General features: G+C 42.7%; 1 protein-coding gene across 33 annotated transcripts in view; it reads left to right on the plus strand.

The window, feature by feature from the left end:
- Positions 1–66: 66 nt before the first annotated feature.
- LOC144986612 (uncharacterized) overlaps positions 67–13,257 on the plus strand; it is a 31,547-nt gene continuing 18,356 nt past the window's right edge. For 9 of the 33 annotated variants that reach the window (XM_078934128.1, XM_078934137.1, XM_078934127.1 and 6 more), the window contains exons 1-18: positions 67–515; positions 628–760; positions 931–1,022; positions 1,106–1,480; positions 1,579–1,824; positions 3,704–3,800; positions 4,186–4,381; positions 4,576–4,694; positions 4,870–5,143; positions 5,998–6,882; positions 7,268–7,463; positions 7,658–7,776; positions 7,955–8,225; positions 9,075–9,959; positions 10,346–10,541; positions 10,736–10,854; positions 11,030–11,303; positions 12,159–13,043. The gene's annotated coding sequence lies outside the window, so the exon portion shown is untranslated. Of the gene's footprint in view, positions 516–627; positions 761–930; positions 1,023–1,105; positions 1,481–1,578; positions 1,825–2,108; positions 2,828–2,915; positions 3,801–4,185; positions 4,382–4,575; positions 4,695–4,869; positions 5,144–5,997; positions 6,883–7,267; positions 7,464–7,657; positions 7,777–7,951; positions 8,226–8,273; positions 8,987–9,074; positions 9,960–10,345; positions 10,542–10,735; positions 10,855–11,029; positions 11,304–11,981; positions 12,071–12,158; positions 13,044–13,257 lie in introns of those variants that run through there. The other 24 variants (XM_078934136.1, XM_078934130.1, XM_078934135.1 and 21 more) reach the window with 24 other exon arrangements.

Here is a 13,257-nt window from a genome sequence, read left to right on the forward strand (position 1 = left end):
ATATTTTTCAATGGTAGTATCATAATTTGTCCAGATCACTGACACGTCATCTGACCAACGGACATTACATAATGTGACCTATACCGGAACTTCTTTTTTGGCGAGTATTTTTGCGCAAGAAGGCGTGGCTATCCAAACTTCAAACGGATTGGTCCCCGAAGAGCGCATGGTCACGTGCTCAACACACCTGCTCATAAATTTGTTTGGGTGCAGGTGCACTGGTTTGGACTCAGTTCATTTTTGATTTGTTTGATGTGTGTTATTATTATTATTTATCTAATTATTTAGTCTTTGTTTAAACATACCAACTTATTCTTTTTATATTTCAGGTGTTTTAGGCTTTTTATGCATTAACTTATCTTAAGTTTTTATATTTTAACTGTTTTTATATTTTAACGTTTGTTAAAAAGTGTTTGTGATGCACAAACATTTTCAATTGTTGAAAACAAAGGCTTCCAGAAAGCAAGAACTTGATGCTGCATTGGTGGATATTTCCTAAGAATTCTCCTAAGAAGGTAATACACTATTAACGTTATTTTATTAGTAGCCATTGCTGATTACGTTAGATTTATAGGTATGTCTGTCAGTTTAAATTAATCATTTTTATTCTTTCCATTTCTTTTTTAGGTGCAATGTTTGATTCACAAACGTGAATTGGCATTTAATGACAGTACATCCTCCATGATGAAACATCTCCGCTCCGTTCATCATTTTGAAACTCCGCAGTTGGCAAACCAAACCTTCAATCCTCCTCATGTCGGTAAGAATAATAATATACATATATAACAAATGGCACATGTTACAGGGGGTTAAACAGATGGCTCAGTGGTACATTTAGAGGCATGTGCAACCTCAGTTCATGAGTTTGATGCTCAACTCGTATGATTTATTTTTTATTTTTTTAAACTTAATATGATGGATGTTTTTCAGTGTCCAGAAAGCAAGAACTTCATTCTGCATTGGTGGATATGATTGTAATGGATGCACACCCATTTTCAATGGTTGGAGAGAAGGGCTTCAAGGTAAAGTGGCTAATGTTATATAGCATTTACATTATTTATGCTTTTGTGTACATAATAAGCTGTATTTTATTTGTCACCATTAGGCTCTTGTCAACCTTTTGGACCACTCCTACATAATTCCTAATAGGAAGGCCTTGAGGACAATGGTGGAGGAAAAGTACAAAGCCTAAAAGGAGAAGGCCTTAGCTGTGGTCAGCAGGACCTCTGCTGTCAGCCTGAGAGCAGACATGTGGACATCAATTAACATGGATGCTTACTTGGCTGTAACATGCCATTTTATCACCGAGGAGGTAGGTATCCCCTGCTTTAATTTATGTATCTCAGTTTGGTTTTGTTCATTCTAGGTGGAGCTGGCCTCTTTGGTCTTGGGGGTTCTTAAGTTTCTCCAAACCCACACTGCAGCTCACTTGACTTAGGCCAAAAATCTCCTCATGGAAGAATGGGGAATTAAAGGAAAGGTGCGTGCCAGTTCAATAAAGTACAAGATCATTCATCAATATGGCCTCCCACTACCTAATGTACACGATTTGTGAACGTGTTGTAATCTTTCTTCCAGGTGACAGGCCTTGTTACAGACTGTGCTCCCAACATGGTTGCATGTGCTTATATACATTACTACTTAGGCACATAATGTGTTTTGCACATATGCTTCATTTGGTGGTGAAAAACCCCTGAACTAGAGGACATCCGAAGTAAGGGGGGTAGGATTGTTGGTCTTGTCAAATCCAGCACCACAGCGAAGGAGAAGCTGTCAGAGATACAGCGACAGCTGGCCAGACCAGAGCACAAATTAATACAAGAGGTGATTACTATTTTTCTTTTAACTAAGATTTTACATTTGTTTGCAGTTATTGTTGTTGTGTTTTCTTCTCTCCTTAAAACGTGCTTGTCGTCTTGTCTGTGGTGGAAATGAGATGGAACAGCACATTTAATGTTAGAAAGGCTGTTTAAGGAGAGGGAGCCACTGGGGGCAGCTCTGGCCACCCTCAATACAGACCTTCCTCCTCTTGTTGGATCTTCTCCAAGGCTGGCGAAATAGTAAGCAAAAAATACAAAACGGGAAGAAGCCCAGCACAGTGGAGAAAATACAGTTTTAAATAAAACATCTATCCCACCCAGTCATTTTAGATAGACCCTGGTTCACAAGCACTCATTCTCACTTTATAGTTGGCATTCACAATGTGACACAAGCACTTCTCACAAATCTTCAAACATTATCTTTATATTTTAATTCCGCACTGAAGTGTTACAAGGGCAACAAGCTTAGTGGAGTAGATGATAAACATCCAGTCCGCCACCAGATGCCGCTGTTCTGTGTGGTTTCAAATCCCCAAATGCTTCATTCATTTTTCTGGCACATTTACATGAAGCCCCATGAGAGCTTCACGGGGCTTCGATTTTCTTCCCTAATTTTTATGCAGTAATTTATCTGGATGGGCTGCACGGTGGTGCAGTGGTTAGCGCTCTTGCCTCACAGCAAGAAGGCCCCTGGTTCAAGTCCCGGCTGGGGGACATGAAAAATACATCAATGGGGGACCTTTCTGTGTGGAGTTTGCATGTTCTCCCCGTGCGTGCGTGGGTTCTCTCCGGGATCTCCGGCTTCCTCCCGCTGTCCAAAAACATGCTTCATAGGTTAATTGGCAACTCTAAATTGTCCATAGGTGTGAATGTGAGAGTGCACGGGTGTGTGATTGTGGACGTTCTACCCTGCGACAGACTGGCGACCTGTCCAGGGCATCCCCTGCCTACGCCCAAGTAGCCGGGATAGGCTAAGACAGCCCCGTGACCCCGAAAGGGACGAAGCGGTACAGGAAATGAATAATTTATCTGAAGTTTTTATATTTTAGCTGTTTTTCTATTTTCACTTTTTTAATGATCACGTTTACATTTCAGACTGTTTGAGAGTGTTTGTCACGCTTGGCAGGGTGTCTGTCTATGCTGACTTCCGGGCCAACAGGAGGTTCTCTCTTAAGGTTTTTTTTAAATCATTCCTCTTTTACTTGTGTTTGTTTTTGTGTATTTTATTAGGAGCTGCTTACTATTTTGTTTAAACTTTTTTGCAATGGTGCATCCTTGTTTGTTTTTTATATACAGCACCTTGAGCTGTTTTCGTAACCCTTGCGCTGTCCTAAGCACTTTAACGTTGGGAGTTGGGTCATCTAGACCCACTAGACAGTGCTCTGAACCTTTTTTCTTCAATGATTTGTGATCTTCACTGGTGTCCATGGATTACATGAAATCTTTCCACCTTTATCCACCTTTGTGATGGTAGGAATAACAGAACAAAGTAAGGGTGGGGTCATCTAAGATTGCACAAGGGTGAACATGAAAGGTGCTATATAAAGAAAAGTATTTTGAATTTTGAAATTCTTTATGCAGTTATGATTTTTCTTGCTGGAGCACAGCTTAAATATGGCTGTATTCTAATTCTGCTTTACTTGTACAAAACCCACTAAATTTTTAGTGGGTTTTGCTCTAAATATTTCCAAAATTTGTTATGGAGTTATAACTTTTCTTGCTAAAGCAGAGGTTAAATGCAGTGAGTTGGAAATCCTGGTGACAGCGCTGTGGTGGATTGCCAGCCCGGATAGCTGCACATCGTCAATCTAGCAGATCCCCCTCCTGCGAGATTGACGACAACGGAGGGCCTGAGCTTACTGTAGTGTTCTTTTCATCCCCAGACCTCTGCTTCTCCACCTTTTTTGGCTGGCCATCTGCAACCCCAAATCTGACACCAGGCGGGTCCCTCGTGGAAAAAAAGAAAGCAGAGGAGCCAAGGTGAGACCGTTCATTTTTTTTTCCAGAACAAGAGCACTTTCATTGTATTTTCATGGGAAATATCATTTTCAATGCAATTTCATAGAAAATTTCATTTTCATTAAATTTTAATTACATATCCAATGCATTTTTATTATAAATTCTATTTTCAATGTATTGTCAATGCAAATTTCATTTTCAATGCATTTTTGGGGTGAATATCTTTTTCATTGCGTTTTAATTGAGAATATCATTTACGTGGCGGTTGCATTAAAAAGCTTATTTGCATTGCTTTTGTGAATCTTATTTGCGTTGCGAATTTTATTTGCTTTGTGTTTGCTGGCAAATTTCATTTGCGTTGAAATGTTTGAATGTGGCTGTAATATAATTCTGCTTTACATCCCAGAATTCCTTGCTGGAAATCCGGCACCTGTTCAGGAAAATGGACTGGACCCCAAGCACACAATGAACTGAACACAGAGGTTACTGGTGTATCACTACGTCCAATCAGGAACCTGAAAGATGGCCGAGCTTGGCGGTTTTGGAAGTGCAGCTCCTTCAATGGGTCAACTTCTACACTACTTCAGGACGATCTTCAACCTGTAAGTTCTCCATTTCTTGGTTTGGCCGCTGTGCCGAAGTTTTCGTCTTTCTCTTTAGTTGACTAAATGTTTTCCTAAACATATTTGGGGCAAAAAAGACTAAATTTTTAGTCTGTTTTGCACTAAATATTTCCAAAATTTGTTATGACTTTTTTTGCTGAAGCAGAGTTTCTAATCTACTCTATTCTATTCAGCCAGTGCATCAAGCCTGGACTGGGACCAGGGAAGTGACTTTTTGGCATCCGATTCGCCGTCCATGATGAGCAGCAGACTACGTGGACGGCAAGAGCGGGAGGACAGAATGGTTTCTGCGGTGAGTCGGAAATCGAAGCTTTTCCCTTTCCCACTCACTCAGGCTCGGGTCGCTCCGTCGTGCGGTTTATCCTCCAAGAGGGGGTGGAACCGGGTGCCCCCCCCAGTGCAGCAGACCTGACCAAGGGCCTGGGAAGTGACTTTTCGGTGTCTGATTCGGCATCCATGATGTGCAGCAGATTTCGTGGACAGCAAGAGCGGAAGGACAGCATCGTTTCAGCGGTTCAACGTCTGGAAGCAAATATCCCCAAATTGCAGCACCTTTCTGGTTGGCGGCGGACTGCCAGAACACGGAGATGGCCGGAGGCTAGATGGGCATACCGCCCAGTCCCACTGCTGCCTACCCAGGCGTTGGAGGCCTGCACGGCGATGGACAAGGGGCGGGCCCACGTCTACAAACGGATGAATGGAGCACTTTCTTGTTGGATCTTCTCCAAGGCTGGCGAAATAGTAAGCAAAAAATACAAAACGGGAAGAAGCCCAGCACAGTGGAGAAAATACAGTTTTAAATAAAACATCTATCCCACCCAGTCATTTTAGATAGACCCTGGTTCACAAGCACTCATTCTCACTTTATAGTTGGCATTCACAATGTGACACAAGCACTTCTCACAAATCTTCAAACATTATCTTTATATTTTAATTCCGCACTGAAGTGTTACAAGGGCAACAAGCTTAGTGGAGTAGATGATAAACATCCAGTCCGCCACCAGATGCCGCTGTTCTGTGTGGTTTCAAATCCCCAAATGCTTCATTCATTTTTCTGGCACATTTACATGAAGCCCCATGAGAGCTTCACGGGGCTTCGATTTTCTTCCCTAATTTTTATGCAGTAATTTATCTGGATGGGCTGCACGGTGGTGCAGTGGTTAGCGCTCTTGCCTCACAGCAAGAAGGCCCCTGGTTCAAGTCCCGGCTGGGGGACATGAAAAATACATCAATGGGGACCTTTCTGTGTGGAGTTTGCATGTTCTCCCCGTGCGTGCGTGGGTTCTCTCCGGGATCTCCGGCTTCCTCCCGCTGTCCAAAAACATGCTTCATAGGTTAATTGGCAACTCTAAATTGTCCATAGGTGTGAATGTGAGAGTGCACGGGTGTGTGATTGTGGACGTTCTACCCTGCGACAGACTGGCGACCTGTCCAGGGCATCCCCTGCCTACGGCCAAGTAGCCGGGATAGGCTAAGGCAGCCCCGTGACCCCGAAAGGGACGAAGCGGTACAGGAAATGAATAATTTATCTGAAGTTTTTATATTTTAGCTGTTTTTCTATTTTCACTTTTTTAATGATCACGTTTACATTTCAGACTGTTTGAGAGTGTTTGTCACGCTTGGCAGGGTGTCTGTCTATGCTGACTTCCGGGCCAACAGGAGGTTCTCTCTTAAGGTTTTTTTTAAATCATTCCTCTTTTACTTGTGTTTGTTTTTGTGTATTTTATTAGGAGCTGCTTACTATTTTGTTTAAACTTTTTTGCAATGGTGCATCCTTGTTTGTTTTTTATATACAGCACCTTGAGCTGTTTTCGTAACCCTTGCGCTGTCCTAAGCACTTTAACGTTGGGAGTTGGGTCATCTAGACCCACTAGACAGAGCTCTGAACCTTTTTTCTTCAATGATTTGTGATCTTCACTGGTGTCCATGGATTACATGAAATCTTTCCACCTTTATCCACCTTTGTGATGGTAGGAATAACAGAACAAAGTAAGGGTGGGGTCATCTAAGATTGCACAAGGGTGAACATGAAAGGTGCTATATAAAGAAAAGTATTTTGAATTTTGAAATTCTTTATGCAGTTATGATTTTTCTTGCTGGAGCACAGCTTAAATATGGCTGTATTCTAATTCTGCTTTACTTGTACAAAACCCACTAAATTTTTAGTGGGTTTTGCTCTAAATATTTCCAAAATTTGTTATGGAGTTATAACTTTTCTTGCTAAAGCAGAGGTTAAATGCAGTGAGTTGGAAATCCTGGTGACAGCGCTGTGGTGGATTGCCAGCCCGGATAGCTGCACATCGTCAATCTAGCAGATCCCCCTCCTGCGAGATTGACGACAACGGAGGGCCTGAGCTTACTGTAGTGTTCTTTTCATCCCCAGACCTCTGCTTCTCCACCTTTTTTGGCTGGCCATCTGCAACCCCAAATCTGACACCAGGCGGGTCCCTCGTGGAAAAAAAGAAAGCAGAGGAGCCAAGGTGAGACCGTTCATTTTTTTTTCCAGAACAAGAGCACTTTCATTGTATTTTCATGGGAAATATCATTTTCAATGCAATTTCATAGAAAATTTCATTTTCATTAAATTTTAATTACATATCCAATGCATTTTTATTATAAATTCTATTTTCAATGTATTGTCAATGCAAATTTCATTTTCAATGCATTTTTGGGGTGAATATCTTTTTCATTGCGTTTTAATTGAGAATATCATTTACGTGGCGGTTGCATTAAAAAGCTTATTTGCATTGCTTTTGTGAATCTTATTTGCGTTGCGAATTTTATTTGCTTTGTGTTTGCTGGCAAATTTCATTTGCGTTGAAATGTTTGAATGTGGCTGTAATATAATTCTGCTTTACATTCCAGAATTCCTTGCTGGAAATCCGGCACCTGTTCAGGAAAATGGACTGGACCCCAAGCACACAATGAACTGAACACAGAGGTTACTGGTGTATCACTACGTCCAATCAGGAACCTGAAAGATGGCCGAGCTTGGCGGTTTTGGAAGTGCAGCTCCTTCAATGGGTCAACTTCTACACTACTTCAGGACGATCTTCAACCTGTAAGTTCTCCATTTCTTGGTTTGGCCGCTGTGCCGAAGTTTTCGTCTTTCTCTTTAGTTGACTAAATGTTTTCCTAAACATATTTGGGGCAAAAAAGACTAAATTTTTAGTCTGTTTTGCACTAAATATTTCCAAAATTTGTTATGACTTTTTTTGCTGAAGCAGAGTTTCTAATCTACTCTATTCTATTCAGCCAGTGCATCAAGCCTGGACTGGGACCAGGGAAGTGACTTTTTGGCATCCGATTCGCCGTCCATGATGAGCAGCAGACTACGTGGACAGCAAGAGCGGGAGGACAGAATGGTTTCTGCGGTGAGTCTGAAATCGAAGCTTTTCCCTTTCCCACTCACTCAGGCTCGGGTCGCTCCGTCGTGCGGTTTATCCTCCAAGAGGGGGTGGAATCGGGTGCCCCCCCCAGTGCAGCAGACCTGACCAAGGGCCTGGGAAGTGACTTTTCGGTGTCTGATTCGGCATCCATGATGTGCAGCAGATTTCGTGGACAGCAAGAGCGGAAGGACAGCATCGTTTCAGCGGTTCAACGTCTGGAAGCAAATATCCCCAAATTGCAGCACCTTTCTGGTTGGCGGCGGACTGCCAGAACACGGAGATGGCCGGAGGCTAGATGGGCATACCGCCCAGTCCCACTGCTGCCTACCCAGGCGTTGGAGGCCTGCACGGCGATGGACAAGGGGCGGGCCCACGTCTACAAACGGATGAATGGAGCACTTTCTTGTTGGATCTTCTCCAAGGCTGGCGAAATAGTAAGCAAAAAATACAAAACGGGAAGAAGCCCAGCACAGTGGAGAAAATACAGTTTTAAATAAAACATCTATCCCACCCAGTCATTTTAGATAGACCCTGGTTCACAAGCACTCATTCTCACTTTATAGTTGGCATTCACAATGTGACACAAGCACTTCTCACAAATCTTCAAACATTATCTTTATATTTTAATTCCGCACTGAAGTGTTACAAGGGCAACAAGCTTAGTGGAGTAGATGATAAACATCCAGTCCGCCACCAGATGCCGCTGTTCTGTGTGGTTTCAAATCCCCAAATGCTTCATTCATTTTTCTGGCACATTTACATGAAGCCCCATGAGAGCTTCACGGGGCTTCGATTTTCTTCCCTAATTTTTATGCAGTAATTTATCTGGATGGGCTGCACGGTGGTGCAGTGGTTAGCGCTCTTGCCTCACAGCAAGAAGGCCCCTGGTTCAAGTCCCGGCTGGGGGACATGAAAAATACATCAATGGGGGACCTTTCTGTGTGGAGTTTGCATGTTCTCCCCGTGCGTGCGTGGGTTCTCTCCGGGATCTCCGGCTTCCTCCCGCTGTCCAAAAACATGCTTCATAGGTTAATTGGCAACTCTAAATTGTCCATAGGTGTGAATGTGAGAGGGTGTGTGATTGTGGACGTTCTACCCTGCGACAGACTGGCGACCTGTCCAGGGCATCCCCTGCCTACGCCCAAGTAGCCGGGATAGGCTAAGACAGCCCCGTGACCCCGAAAGGGACGAAGCGGTACAGGAAATGAATAATTTATCTGAAGTTTTTATATTTTAGCTGTTTTTCTATTTTCACTTTTTTAATGATCACGTTTACATTTCAGACTGTTTGAGAGTGTTTGTCACGCTTGGCAGGGTGTCTGTCTATGCTGACTTCCGGGCCAACAGGAGGTTCTCTCTTAAGGTTTTTTTTAAATCATTCCTCTTTTACTTGTGTTTGTTTTTGTGTATTTTATTAGGAGCTGCTTACTATTTTGTTTAAACTTTTTTGCAATGGTGCATCCTTGTTTGTTTTTTATATACAGCACCTTGAGCTGTTTTCGTAACCCTTGGGCTGTCCTAAGCACTTTAACGTTGGGAGTTGGGTCATCTAGACCCACTAGACAGAGCTCTGAACCTTTTTTCTTCAATGATTTGTGATCTTCACTGGTGTCCATGGATTACATGAAATCTTTCCACCTTTATCCACCTTTGTGATGGTAGGAATAACAGAACAAAGTAAGGGTGGGGTCATCTAAGATTGCACAAGGGTGAACATGAAAGGTGCTATATAAAGAAAAGTATTTTGAATTTTGAAATTCTTTATGCAGTTATGATTTTTCTTGCTGGAGCACAGCTTAAATATGGCTGTATTCTAATTCTGCTTTACTTGTACAAAACCCACTAAATTTTTAGTGGGTTTTGCTCTAAATATTTCCAAAATTTGTTATGGAGTTATAACTTTTCTTGCTAAAGCAGAGGTTAAATGCAGTGAGTTGGAAATCCTGGTGACAGCGCTGTGGTGGATTGCCAGCCCGGATAGCTGCACATCGTCAATCTAGCAGATCCCCCTCCTGCGAGATTGACGACAACGGAGGGCCTGAGCTTACTGTAGTGTTCTTTTCATCCCCAGACCTCTGCTTCTCCACCTTTTTTGGCTGGCCATCTGCAACCCCAAATCTGACACCAGGCGGGTCCCTCGTGGAAAAAAAGAAAGCAGAGGAGCCAAGGTGAGACCGTTCATTTTTTTTTTCCAGAACAAGAGCACTTTCATTGTATTTTCATGGGAAATATCATTTTCAATGCAATTTCATAGAAAATTTCATTTTCATTAAATTTTAATTACATATCCAATGCATTTTTATTATAAATTCTATTTTCAATGTATTGTCAATGCAAATTTCATTTTCAATGCATTTTCGGGGTGAATATCTTTTTCATTGCGTTTTAATTGAGAATATCATTTACGTGGCGGTTGCATTAAAAAGCTTATTTGCATTGCTTTTGTGAATCTTATTTGCGTTGCGAATTTTATTTGCTTTGTGTTTGCTGGCAAATTTCATTTGCGTTGAAATGTTTGAATGTGGCTGTAATATAATTCTGCTTTACATCCCAGAATTCCTTGCTGGAAATCCGGCACCTGTTCAGGAAAATGAACTGGACCCCAAGCACACAATGAACTGAACACAGAGGTTACTGGTGTATCACTACGTCCAATCAGGAACCTGAAAGATGGCCGAGCTTGGCGGTTTTGGAAGTGCAGCTCCTTCAATGGGTCAACTTCTACACTACTTCAGGACGATCTTCAACCTGTAAGTTCTCCATTTCTTGGTTTGGCCGCTGTGCCGAAGTTTTCGTCTTTCTCTTTAGTTGACTAAATGTTTTCCTAAACATATTTGGGGCAAAAAAGACTAAATTTTTAGTCTGTTTTGGACTAAATATTTCCAAAATTTGTTATGACTTTTTTTGCTGAAGCAGAGTTTCTAATCTACTCTATTCTATTCAGCCAGTGCATCAAGCCTGGACTGGGACCAGGGAAGTGACTTTTTGGCATCCGATTCGCCGTCCATGATGAGCAGCAGACTACGTGGACAGCAAGAGCGGGAGGACAGAATGGTTTCTGCGGTGAGTCTGAAATCGAAGCTTTTCCCTTTCCCACTCACTCAGGCTCGGGTCGCTCCGTCGTGCGGTTTATCCTCCAAGAGGGGGTGGAATCGGGTGCCCCCCCCAGTGCAGCAGACCTGACCAAGGGCCTGGGAAGTGACTTTTCGGTGTCTGATTCGGCATCCATGATGTGCAGCAGATTTCGTGGACAGCAAGAGCGGAAGGACAGCATCGTTTCAGCGGTTCAACGTCTGGAAGCAAATATCCCCAAATTGCAGCACCTTTCTGGTTGGCGGCGGACTGCCAGAACACGGAGATGGCCGGAGGCTAGATGGGCATACCGCCCAGTCCCACTGCTGCCTACCCAGGCGTTGGAGGCCTGCACGGCGATGGACAAGGGGCGGGCCCACGTCTACAAACGGATGAATGGAGCACTTTCTTGTTGGATCTTCTCCAAGGCTGGCGAAATAGTAAGCAAAAAATACAAAACGGGAAGAAGCCCAGCACAGTGGAGAAAATACAGTTTTAAATAAAACATCTATCCCACCCAGTCATTTTAGATAGACCCTGGTTCACAAGCACTCATTCTCACTTTATAGTTGGCATTCACAATGTGACACAAGCACTTCTCACAAATCTTCAAACATTATCTTTATATTTTAATTCCGCACTGAAGTGTTACAAGGGCAACAAGCTTAGTGGAGTAGATGATAAACATCCAGTCCGCCACCAGATGCCGCTGTTCTGTGTGGTTTCAAATCCCCAAATGCTTCATTCATTTTTCTGGCACATTTACATGAAGCCCCATGAGAGCTTCACGGGGCTTCGATTTTCTTCCCTAATTTTTATGCAGTAATTTATCTGGATGGGCTGCACGGTGGTGCAGTGGTTAGCGCTCTTGCCTCACAGCAAGAAGGCCCCTGGTTCAAGTCCCGGCTGGGGGACATGAAAAATACATCAATGGGGGACCTTTCTGTGTGGAGTTTGCATGTTCTCCCCGTGCGTGCGTGGGTTCTCTCCGGGATCTCCGGCTTCCTCCCGCTGTCCAAAAACATGCTTCATAGGTTAATTGGCAACTCTAAATTGTCCATAGGTGTGAATGTGAGAGTGCACGGGTGTGTGATTGTGGACGTTCTACCCTGCGACAGACTGGCGACCTCTCCAGGGCATCCCCTGCCTACGCCCAAGTAGCCGGGATAGGCTAAGACAGCCCCGTGACCCCGAAAGGGACGAAGCGGTACAGGAAATGAATAATTTATCTGAAGTTTTTATATTTTAGCTGTTTTTCTATTTTCACTTTTTTAATGATCACGCTTACATTTCAGACTGTTTGAGAGTGTTTGTCACGCTTGGCAGGGTGTCTGTCTATGCTGACTTCCGGGCCAACAGGAGGTTCTCTCTTAAGGTTTTTTTTAAATCATTCCTCTTTTACTTGTGTTTGTTTTTGTGTATTTTATTAGGAGCTGCTTACTATTTTGTTTAAACTTTTTTGCAATGGTGCATCCTTGTTTGTTTTTTATATACAGCACCTTGAGCTGTTTTCGTAACCCTTGGGCTGTCCTAAGCACTTTAACGTTGGGAGTTGGGTCATCTAGACCCACTAGACAGAGCTCTGAACCTTTTTTCTTCAATGATTTGTGATCTTCACTGGTGTCCATGGATTACATGAAATCTTTCCACCTTTATCCACCTTTGTGATGGTAGGAATAACAGAACAAAGTAAGGGTGGGGTCATCTAAGATTGCACAAGGGTGAACATGAAAGGTGCTATATAAAGAAAAGTATTTTGAATTTTGAAATTCTTTATGCAGTTATGATTTTTCTTGCTGGAGCACAGCTTAAATATGGCTGTATTCTAATTCTGCTTTACTTGTACAAAACCCACTAAATTTTTAGTGGGTTTTGCTCTAAATATTTCCAAAATTTGTTATGGAGTTATAACTTTTCTTGCTAAAGCAGAGGTTAAATGCAGTGAGTTGGAAATCCTGGTGACAGCGCTGTGGTGGATTGCCAGCCCGGATAGCTGCACATCGTCAATCTAGCAGATCCCCCTCCTGCGAGATTGACGACAACGGAGGGCCTGAGCTTACTGTAGTGTTCTTTTCATCCCCAGACCTCTGCTTCTCCACCTTTTTTGGCTGGCCATCTGCAACCCCAAATCTGACACCAGGCGGGTCCCTCGTGGAAAAAAAGAAAGCAGAGGAGCCAAGGTGAGACCGTTCATTTTTTTTTTCCAGAACAAGAGCACTTTCATTGTATTTTCATGGGAAATATCATTTTCAATGCAATTTCATAGAAAATTTCATTTTCATTAAATTTTAATTACATATCCAATGCATTTTTATTATAAATTCTATTTTCAATGTATTGTCAATGCAAATTTCATTTTCAATGCATTTTCGGGGTGAATATCTTTTTCATTGC

Source organism: Oryzias latipes, chromosome 17 (genome assembly GCF_053564925.1).
Source record: "Oryzias latipes strain Hd-rR chromosome 17, Olatipes_Hd-rR_3.1".
Classification (NCBI taxonomy): Eukaryota; Metazoa; Chordata; class Actinopteri; order Beloniformes; family Adrianichthyidae; genus Oryzias; species Oryzias latipes.